The following is an 11,013-nucleotide window of genomic DNA, read 5'->3' as shown; positions in this document are numbered from 1 at the left end:
TGAGGGCCGCCAGCTCGGAGCAGGGCCCTGACGAGCAAAGCCCCATGCGGGCTGTGCTGCTTCCTGGATGCCTCTGTCCAGGCAAGGAGCAGGGACCGCTAGGCCTGTGCCACCCACCAGCTGTGTGACCTGAGCCACACCTCTTGCATGTTCTGCAAAAGGGGCTACACCCTGCCCTGCCCAGAGCTGGGACCCTTGGCACAGCAGGCTGATGGGGGCGGGCCGTGGGTCCGGGCTGGCCATGTACATACTCAGCATCAGGGAGACGAAGGGACGATCACCCAGCCTCCCTGTGGGACAGGGGCACCCACCCACCCAGCTCAGGACACTGTGATGACCATATCTTGTTATAACTAAATATGCTAATTATAAGTGGCAATTTTAGAAAGAGCACTAGCCTTGGGAGTCAGAAGCTGCAGATCTACACCCCAGCTCTGCTGCATCCTAGACGTGTGTCCTTCAGGAAGTCTCCTGATCTCCTTAGCCTCGGTCCTCCGTCTGTAAAATGAGGATCAAAAGGTGACTGAGCGGCAGAGAACATAATGGAAGTGAAAGTCTGCCAGCTGCAAATGGTCCCATCTCCGCCATCAGGCTCTGAAGGCAGAGCTGGAGGAACTCTTCCGTCACTAACTTGTGGGTGTGGACCTGGAGAGTTCTCTGGCCGCTTAACAGAATCACCTGAGGAACAGAAGAAAAACAAAGGTACCAAGGCCTGGGTCCCTCCCCACACCCAGCAATTCAGATCCAATTGCTCCTGGGAGGGGCGGGGTGGCACTGAAATTTTTTTATATGTTTATTTATTTATTTATTTTTGGCTGTGTTGGGTCTTCGTTGCTGCGCGTTGGCTTTCTCTAGTTGCGGCGAGCGGGGGCTACTCATCGTTGTGGTGCTCGGGCTTCTCATTGTGGTGGCTTCTCTTGCTGTGGAGCACGGGCTCTAGGAGCATGGGCTTAGTTGCTCCATGGCATGTGGGATTTTCCCAGACCAGGGCTCGAATCCGTGTCCCCTGCACTGGCAGGCGGATTCTTAACCACTGCGCCACCAGGGAAGTCCTGAATTTTTTTTTAACGTTTAAGTGATTCTCCCGTGTGCCCAGAGTCAGGAAGCAAAGCAGCAGCCCGCTTAGAACGCAATCAGGGCACAGCCCCACATTTCGGTTTGTGTTGCTGCTGTCTGGCCGAGCAGCTTGTGGGATCTTATTTCCCTGACCAGGAACTGAACCCGTGCCCCCTGCAGAGGAAGCAGGGAGTCCTAACCCCTGCACCGGCCAGGGAAGTCCCAGAGCCCACATTTCTAGCACCCTCCCCAGCAACTTCACCAGTCTCGGTTTAGAGAGAGACCCAGTGCTGCCCCAGCACCTCCCAACGAGCTTGCTAGCTGGAGGTAAGTTTTGGCGCACCCTGGCCCACTTGGCAAAAAGAAAATCAGAGACTTTCTGCCTCCCAAGGGCCCAGGGCCGTCACTCAGATGGGTTACGAGCTTCACCACTTTTGGAAGCCCCAATCCTGCTAACTGGGTGAGGGTATACATGCAAAGAGAAAAAAAATGCTGGAAGGATCTATTTCATTAGCAGACATGATCTCTAGGTATGGGTATCTATAAACCTTCTTCATCCTTCTGGATTTTTGAAATGCTCTCCAGTAATCAGTTTTATGTCTTATGTATTATCTTTTTTTGCAGATGTTTTGGGGTAAAGAATGAGGAACACACTCAGGAACAAGGAGGTCTGTGGGGATGGAAGAGCAGGGCAGGCGGGCCTCAGGGAGGGACAGCTGATTTGAGGTTAGCAAATGCTTAGCTGTGAGAGAGGATGGGATATGCTCTATCGCCCGGGTGTCCACTGTGGGATGTGAGCAGCTCATTTCACGAGAGCCCCGCCCATGTTTTACCAAGAAGGAATAAACATCACTCCCCCTGCCCTCATCCCCTCTATTCCGTATTGACCTTTACCTTGGAGCTGTCCCTTCCCCTGGGCAGAAGAATGCTGAGCAAACTCAGCCCCTTAAAAACTGGCTCTGGGAGCTGGGATGGCGGCACAGTGGGGACCGCAGGGGGCTCGGCTGGCCAAGGAGGAGGATCGTGGCCGTCAGGGTCCCACAAACACCCATCTTCTGGCGCGACAAGAGCTTTTGCGTTGGCACCTGGGGGGAAACCTGAGAAATACCTCGAGGATGAACTTCCTCCGCTGACTGGGAGGCGGACAGGACCCAGGGTGGACCATGGGAGGTACAGTCCTGCTTACTGCCTATCCACCTCCCCGTCCGCCCATCCACAGGCTGACCACCTGCCCAGCCTCTGCCAGAGAGGACGATGTTGTGGGATCTGGTGACATGTGGGATGGTGGTGTTAAGGGGGGCGTGTCACCAATTGGTATTTCTGCTTGACAGTCCCCCGGGACCCCCACCCATAAAAGCCTTGGCTCAGCAGAAGTATCTGTGGGGGGGGGGCACCTGCTGAGCATGGTGGAAACCCAGGAGGTGAGAGACGGGTAGAGACCACCTGGGCGAGAGAAAGCAGGCTCTAGGGTCACAGCTGGGGGGGAAGACCTCGATCCACTGCAGGCGGCTATGCAAAACGGCCAGCTCACGGGGTCTCAGCGCGTGGACCGAGGCTCCTTCTGTTTTAAAACCCAGAGCCCCTAAACAGTGCCAGCTTCTCAGGACAGGCGGGCATCCCGGCCAGCCCAGCACTGTTGCCCTGGACACAACTGCCCCCGAAGCTACCCTTCCTTGGGCTGGACACGTGCAGCTGGGCTCTACGGAACCCTCCCCGCACGCAAACCGGGGAGACCCTGCATTCTCCTGGGCTCCGATCTGCACAGGAATGTCTCGAGGCCCGGCCCTCCCCAAAGAAGAAATTATAACAGTACATGCAAATCAATGCACCGACCAACAACATGTTTTAGTAATCAGTCAGTTTCCCTTCACTCTCATTTCAGGACGCCGGGGGAGGACACGCCCGTCGAACCCCAGGTAGCCCTTGCCACCCCAGAGCAGCCGGGTGGGCTGGGGCCGCTGCCTGCTGCACACTGCAAGAACAATAAGGATTTTTAGGGGCATTATGACTGAGTCAGAAAACACAGCTGCCCCTGAAAGTCCCTCATTTTTCTTGCTGTCCTTGAGCACTCTCCAGGTGAGCCGCGGAGGAGATGGTGGCCCACGGGAAGCTCTGTGGCAGGTGGGGTAGCTGCGAGGTCTCCACGGTGGCATGATTCTCTCCAATGCTCGGCCTGGACTGTGGCCGGCTTCACTGCCCGCCCCATACCCCGAGGCACGCCCAGGAGTGACCAGCCTCTGTTCCAACTCAGAACCCAGTGCCTTCTCCCCGCAGGGAGCCGGGGGCTAGAATCCTGGTGGAATCCCAAGTGGCGAGGGGCCCCAAGAACTAGGCAAAGCAGGAAGACCCGGAGGAAGGGCCATCTGGCCCTCGTCTTCACATGCGGGGCGTGGACCCGTCTTGCGGGTACTGAGCTCGAGAGGCTGAGTGACGGTCACAGGCCTGTCGTGACGCAAGAATAGTAGAGACTCCCCACCCCACTGCCCGCAAACAGCCTGTCATGGGCAAAGAGCAGTGCGGGCTTCTGGTTTGTCCTGATGGCGTTCAGGTTCAAATCAGCGAGCTGCCCACTCTGCTGGAAGAGACTGGGGGTAGGGTGAGGGGATGGCCAGAAAGTGGCCAACGAGAAAAAACAGGAGGGGCCGGTGGCTGATTTTTTTTCTTACAGTAGGAAGACAGGGGCTCTGGAATCAGAGCTTGGTTTAAGGTCCTCCTTTATGAGGGATCCTTGTGCCCCCAGACTCAGGTGAGCTTCCAGGGCGGCAGAGGCTCAGCTCCGAGCATCAGGGCCCCCGACCAGGAATGCCCCAGCAGGCCACTCCCACAGACCCTGGGCCTTTGACTCCTCGGAATGCCACCCATCAGCCAGTAACCCGTCCCCTGAAGCCAGGCCATCCCAGCCAGGGCCCCAGCTCAGCTGGAATCTGCCCAGCTGGCTGCTGGGAGCCTGCCCCACCCAGCCTGCCACTGCACCCACTCAGGGAGGGGCCTGGGCACCAGTCCTGACGTGTGTGCAGGACATGTGGCCTCTCAGAACAAGGGGGACCCCGCTGCGGTGAAAAGCGCATCCCACAGAAGACAGACCTGGTGCCACTACCTGCTTACTTGCTGTGTGACGGTGTCTAAGTTACTTTGCTTCTCTGTGTCTCCGCTTGCACATCAGTAAATAGGAATAAGCAGCGCCCTTTGCAGGGCGACGTGAGGACTGAAGGAAGCATACAGAGTGTGGCTTGGTCGGCTCCCAACAAAAATGTCTTCCCCTCTCCAAGCAGTTTCCCCGTTGCCCTCAGACCCCAAGAGCTGGGCCAGGCTCCCTGGGAGTCTCCAAGGACTCAGACCATGGAGAATTCTTCCTTCTCAGAGGGCAACTGGGACAGGTGTGAAGGCACAGGCCTGGCTGCTCCCTGGGCACTAACGCTGCACCTCTCCCCACACCCCGGGGTCCTGCCTTGTTCAGACAAAGAGCACGTGTGCCCAGAACCCCGGCTGCCCGACTACAGCCTCAGCCCCCTCAAAGCTATGTTACAGCAGCTGTCACCTTGCTGCAACCTTCTGCCCTAACCAAGACCATGGCCGTATACTCCACCAGCAAAACCCAACTGTCCCCACACACTACGAGCCGAGCCATCTGAACCATTCAGCAACATGACCGCATCCTGAGAAGCCCAAGCCCTGATCTGCACAGCCTCTGCATGAGCGGGTCTCGCTGCCTGGGGTGCCCCAGCCCCAATGCAGTGGAACAGAGCAGGAGGAGGGTGAGACCCAGTTCACCACTGACTAGCCGAGACCCTTGGGCAAGCTCCTTAACCCCTCTGTGCTCCAAGATCATGGCAACTACCTATTTCATGGGGCTGCTGGGAGGATTAAATGAGTCCATTCCTGGATAAAGAAGATGTGGTACATATATACAATGGAATATTACTCAGCCATAAAAAGGAACAAAAGTGGGTCATTTGTAGAGACGTGGATGGACCTAGTGTCTCATACAGAGTGAAGTAAGTCAGAAACAGAAAAACAAATACCGAATATTAACGCATATATGTGGAATCTAGAAAAATGGTACAGATGACTTATTTGCAAAGCAGAAATAGAGACACAGACGTAGAGAACAAACGTATGGATACCCGGGCGGGGGGGGGGGGGAGCGGTGAATTGGGGGATTGGGAGTGACATATATACAATACTACGTATAAAACAGATAACTAATGAGAACCTACTGTATAGCACAGGGAACTCTACTCAATGCTCTGTGGTGACCTAAATGGGAAGGAAATCCAAAAAAGAGGGGACATATGGAAAAATAAATGAGTCCATTCCTATAAAGGCTTAGAGCTGTGCCTGGCACCAAGCATTCAATCAGAGTTAGTGATCATTACTTTGCCCTGCTTTGTGTTTCAAGACTCAGCTCACCTTTTCTGGGTGACCCTTCCTGACCGCAGCCCCTCCCTGGGTTAGAGCCCCTTCTTTCTCCCTGCTCCCCCTGACTCCACACATCACGCTGCTTTACCTACTGGCCACCGGCGGCACGGCCCTGGAACCACCAACATCACAATCAATCACACACACTTATTAACAACGCTGACCCCAGGACCCCTAGGTCAACCGAGGGGCCCTGGAGTCGTCTGCGCTGCTAACAGGCTCCCTGTGTGGTTCACAAGGACACCCAAGTATGAGAAGCACTACTCTGGGCCTTCTTACCACCATGGTACAGGCAGTGCCTGGCCCCGGAGCTCAATAACGAGGTCAGGAAGGATGCCCGGGCCACCGGCCAGAGGATCCCCCGTGCCGTGCCAGGTGTGCGACGGGGACCCACCTGAGCCTGGCTCTGACAGCAGAGCTAACCAACACCAAACAAACACACCAGCCCCTAGAGCCATTCCTCGGGGCCTCCCTAAGCCCTCGCCCTGTGCTGAACACGCACTGATGACATTGGGGCTGAAAAGCCATCGAGTCTCCAAGGGAGCTGCAGAGCAAGGAGGCTCCACTCCAAACTCAAAGTCCCTAAAATAGCCGGCAACCCACAAAACCATGCTGGAAGGAAAAGAAAGGCCAACGACCGGAGACAGCAGCCCTTGTTCGGAGTTCGCTTAAGAAAGAAAACCGTACAGCGGTTCCACCCGGACTAGGGAAGGAGGTGGTTGAGCAGAGGGCAGCAGTCCCAGAATGTCCTGGGGGCACCCCTCCTGCAGAGAAGCAGCTGGACACAGCCAGGGCCTGCAGCAGGGGCTGGCCTGGGGGCCTGGAGACCCCGGTGCTCCCAGAGCTCAGCTTAGGGGCGTGCGCTCTGCAAGGTGCTGCCCTCCTTCCAGCCACCCCACCGTGGGGTGGAGCCAGAGGGCTCGGCTGGATTTGCGCCTCCACCGCAGTGGAAAGCCGCCTTGGACTCGGCTGGCCTCATCCACCCTTGCTGGCCGCTCCAGGGCTGGGATGAACACGGCCAAGAGACCTGAAACTCATCCATCAGAGCCCCTGGGTTTACGTTCACCCATGTCCCTCTGCCAGAAATTCTTTGGCTGAGAACACCTCCTAAATGCTCATGCTCACCCCCCTCAGCTCCCGCCACGCCCCACAAACTCCAGCCCTGCCTGGCCCGATGCTGACAGCCAGCCTGCCCCGAGGTTGGCTCAGCTCCCAAAAAACTCAGTGGGTGAAGGCCCGAGCGATGTGCCTTCGGCGAGGCTAGACCGGAGCCCAAACGCATTCGTCCACACAAACACCCACTCCCACGACCCAGGCCGGTCCGGGGAGGGCAGCGCCTCCCTCTCGGCCATGTGTCCAGAACATGGGAGGAGCCGATGCCAGGGGTGGGCGCTGCCTTTATCTCTTTGGTAAAGAGACTCCACTGGGGCAGTGAAACAAGCAGACCAGGCCTGCAGACAGCAGGGCTAACAGAATGGGGAAGGGTCTACATTTAGGATGCGTTTATCTTCCTCATAGGAGTCAGCCAACTGTGGGCCCACAGGCCAGACCCACCCACCCACCATCCTTCCAGTTTTATCAGAACACAGGTACTCACCCATTTACGTATTATCTATGGCTGCGTTCACGCTCCGACAGCAGAGCAGAAGACTTGCAACATAGGCCCCATGGCCCTCAAAGGCTAAAATACTCTTTGGCCTTCACGGACAAAGCTGGCTGACCCTTGCTTCTGATCAGTATTCACTCAGCACCTAGGAGGCACCAGGCACCCAGCTGGGTACCGAGGATACCACAGTGAGCAAAACTTGGTGAGCCTTCATGGAGCTCAAGGCCTGGGGAGAGAAGGGCTCTGCAGGCCATGGGGCCCGCCGTCTCGGTTAGCTGACGCTCCTAATCCGGGGCTGCAACCTCTTATACCCCAAACCTTCAGGCCCTACCTGGTTCAGAATTTTTCAGGTAACGTGGTGCACAGGCCACATACTATGCCATAGGGCGGCCCCCGGAGTCACACACAGTAATGTCTCTGCAGTGAAAGCCATGAAGATTCACACCCCCCAAGAGAGACATAGACTCTAATAGTCTCAAGTCAGTTCAGGTCAGGATTCCCCAGGAAATTCATTATAAACACAGCTTTTGGTTTTCAGAGTTTTCTGGAGTTCAGAATTTTGGATAAAGGACTGTGGGCTTGGGACTTCCCTGGTGGTCCAGTGGGTAAGACTCCACGCTCCCAGTGCAGGGGGCTCGGGTTCGACCCCTGGTCAGGGAACTAGATCCCGCATGCCTGCCGCAACTAAGACCCAGTGCAGCAATCAATCAATCAATCAATGAATAAAATGATCATGGGCTTGCACCGGCAACTGTTACAAAGTGCAAACACTGGGTCCTGACTTCACTTCTTGGTCTTGGTTGGAGGTCCCTACTCCTGGGGGGGCTACCGACCCCCCAGGCCACCAGGCACAGAAACCACACACAAGGCACACAGAAAATACGAACTGAATGAACTCAGATCACCAGAACTTTTTCTCCAAAGAACAGCTACTAACATAACTGCTGAAAAATGTAGGAAAAAAAAAGTAGTATTTAAACCCAAACTTCATCTGCCTGCTCCCCTGGCAGGAGCAGAGAGAGGCTGACATAAACGAGTAACTTTTCCAACTCCATCTACTTGGGACAAGGAAAATAAAACTGTTTTCTTGTCACTGTTGCTGCCTGATGGGCAGGCACGTTAGGTGTTTTGCGGGGAGCAGGTGAGTGGGTGGTAGCCAAAACTGAAAACCAGTGATTTTTTTCCCCTGGTGTACCTCCCTGTGGCCAAAGTTTCATTGGGAATCTAAAATAACTGATCCCATCACAAATTCCTAACAGCTAAGTAGAAAAATGTACTAATTAGAGAATCTGGTTTCAGGTGTTCTATTTATATTCCTTTTGGGGGTGGGGGGGAACCGAAAAACAATTTTATGTATTATAAATATATAACAATAGCACTTTTTCCAAAAAGTCTAAAGTATAAGATTGAAAAAAAACTACAGACCTCACACCTTGATAGTAGTGACACTGAACTACAGACCTCACACCTTGATAGTAGTGACACTGAAAGAATATTTTAATATGCAATATCTATAAATAGACGAACCAGTTCTTCTGCATTAAAGGATGATATCTGAAAAGATATTTATTTCAGCAATAACTTTCATTAGATGTCCCGGAATTACATGGATTTTTCCCCTTTCTAATGCAACACAGTTTTAATGAAAGGTCCTACCCTATTTCTTAATAGAGCACACCTACGAATGGACTCTCAGAAATTTCCTCATCGCCTGAGATTTCTAAACCGAGAATTGGGAAAGAAGTTCTGGACACCACTGGTGATCTCTACCAACACCCCGGCCCTGGGCAGATTTCTAGGAGGGATTTTTACTCTGTGAGTGATTGGGAGACGTTCTTAGTGATTGCCTGACACAGGGTCTGGGGTTAGAAGGTAAGAGGGGATGGTTGCATGGGGAGGGGGCCTGCAGGTGACAGCGCCATCCATATGCAAATGCCTGGAAGACGGTGCCTCCCAGGGCCGTGGGCGGGGCCAAGCAAAGCCTTCCAACAAACCGAAAGCCGCAGGGACCTCCAGGACTATATTTAGTCCGGGCTGACTGCCCCAACAGGGGGGGCTTGGGCGAGGCAGAGGACAGCCACCTGCACACACCAGCGCCTGCAGCCCTGCCATCGAGGTGGAGACGTGCTGGGACACCACGACTCCCGGTGCAGAGGCCACAGGCATCCTCTCTGGCATTTCCTTCAGCCCTCTGCCGGGCACGTGCCACCCATCTGACTGCCAGATATGGTCAGCGACAACAAGGGAGGGACCATGCTGGGCACGCAGGGCTGCGGCCACACTGGCCAGGCGAGTTAGTTTCACTTTCTGTTGTTTTTTTTTTTTCCCTGGGTCGCTTCTCACCCTGATGGGAGAAAATGTCCTTGAAATGCCAAGCGACAAAAATCCTCAAAAATGTTCCTTGTTGTTGTCTTTTTTTTTTTTCCCCCCTCTGAGGACACACTGTTTCCCTCTGAAGACCGGGTAACAGCCTTTGGTGAAAACCCCAACTATGTAACTTCAGTCCCCGGGGCTGCTGAGCCCTAATATGATTACACATCTAAATGCAATAAATGGGGCAAAGTGGTATTATTTTTCTGGGAAAAACCAACATCATAAAAGGGTCTTTATTGAATCAAGGGCCCGTGAACTGTTCTCTTGCCTAATTATGGCTCCCAAGTGAACTGGGCTGGGTTTCCAGTGAGGACTCCTCATAGCTCCCCGGCCCAAAGGGCAATGCGATATTTGTCACGACCTGTCTTTACAACAAAATTCACCGAAAGGACAAAAGGGAGGGTGCCAAGGTAGGCTGGCCGCAGCCCCCCTCCCTCCCCACCTCGGGCTCTGGAAACAGGGGGAGCTGGTTCTCGGGGCCTACTTCTATTTTAAGGAGTGCCCCCTCGCTGCTCCATCTTCACCCCTTGTGTTCAAAGTCAGGATCCTGGACCCTGCCCATTTCCACTGTCAAGGCTTAAGTGGTTTTCCAGCATCCCAACACTGCCCCCTCTATCCCCAGCTCTACAGAAAAGGCCCATTGTCGAAATGTGATATTTTGCCAGATGTTTTAACATTCAGCGATTTGGCCAAGGTTCGCATGCACCCAGACCTGGGCGACAATGAACGCCTGCTATCACCAGACATGGGAGGAGAGGCAGGGCAGGGGGAGAGTGAGAGAGACGCAGCCCAGGGCGGCGGGAGAACCCTCCATGCTAACCAGCTGGGAGCAAGTGGTCTGGTTGACTTTTCCCAGATATACAGTGGTCTGGCCAGGCAAGTTGGAGACCAACATTTTGCTTATATGCAAGTCCTGGTTCCAAGTACCTGTTTAATCGCCCTCTTGGTTCCAAGAGCAAAGACACATTTTTTTTTTTTTAACTTTTTTTCTTCCCCCATGTTCTTAAGCTCACCGCAGCAAGCTCCACAGGAAAGGATTCAAGAGAACGTTATCCCGCCTCTCCCACTAATACGTGATGAAATACACCCACCCCTGGAAGAGTCGGTGACTTCGCCCCACAGCCACCCCTCTTAGGTTGTACTGGGCGTACCTCCCCGGAGAAACAGGAACCCCCTCCAGCCCTACTCCATATTGCTTTTCTTCCAATGTTTTCTCCCCAGATGTTAAGGCAGCAAGCAAGCTCGCCAGGCCAGGCTCGGGGTGCGCTTCCTTGACCTCACTGGGCTTTCTTCGCTGGCCCCATAGGCCCTGGGGTGAGGTACGGTGTCACTTAAGAATAGCTACCACGTACTCCCCCGCCGTCCCCCCAAACCACCCGGCGTTTCACACCGGCCTTCTCATGTGGCCCCTGTATCACACTACACAGTGGGCATGTATCATCACAGATGGGGAAACAGTCTCAAGAAGGCATGTCACGGGTCCAAGGTCACCCAGCTAGTCCACGGGAGAGCCTGCAAAGCCAACGCCCTTTCCCCAATGCCTGCCTTCAGCCTCCTGG

General features: G+C 54.5%; 1 protein-coding gene across 1 annotated transcript in view; it reads right to left on the bottom strand.

Annotated features, from left to right (window-relative positions):
- Positions 1-397: 397 nt before the first annotated feature.
- The window catches only part of RAB11FIP4 (RAB11 family interacting protein 4), a 156,737-nt gene continuing 146,121 nt past the window's right edge, over positions 398-11,013 (bottom strand). Inside the window, exon 16 of the mRNA XM_057535579.1 lies at positions 398-498. The gene's annotated coding sequence lies outside the window, so the exon portion shown is untranslated. The remainder of the gene's footprint in view (positions 499-11,013) is intronic.

Source organism: Balaenoptera acutorostrata, chromosome 20 (genome assembly GCF_949987535.1).
Source record: "Balaenoptera acutorostrata chromosome 20, mBalAcu1.1, whole genome shotgun sequence".
NCBI lineage: Eukaryota > Metazoa > Chordata > Mammalia > Artiodactyla > Balaenopteridae > Balaenoptera > Balaenoptera acutorostrata.
Note: the sequence above shows the minus strand (reverse complement) of the source record. Positions and strands in the feature narration are given on the sequence as shown.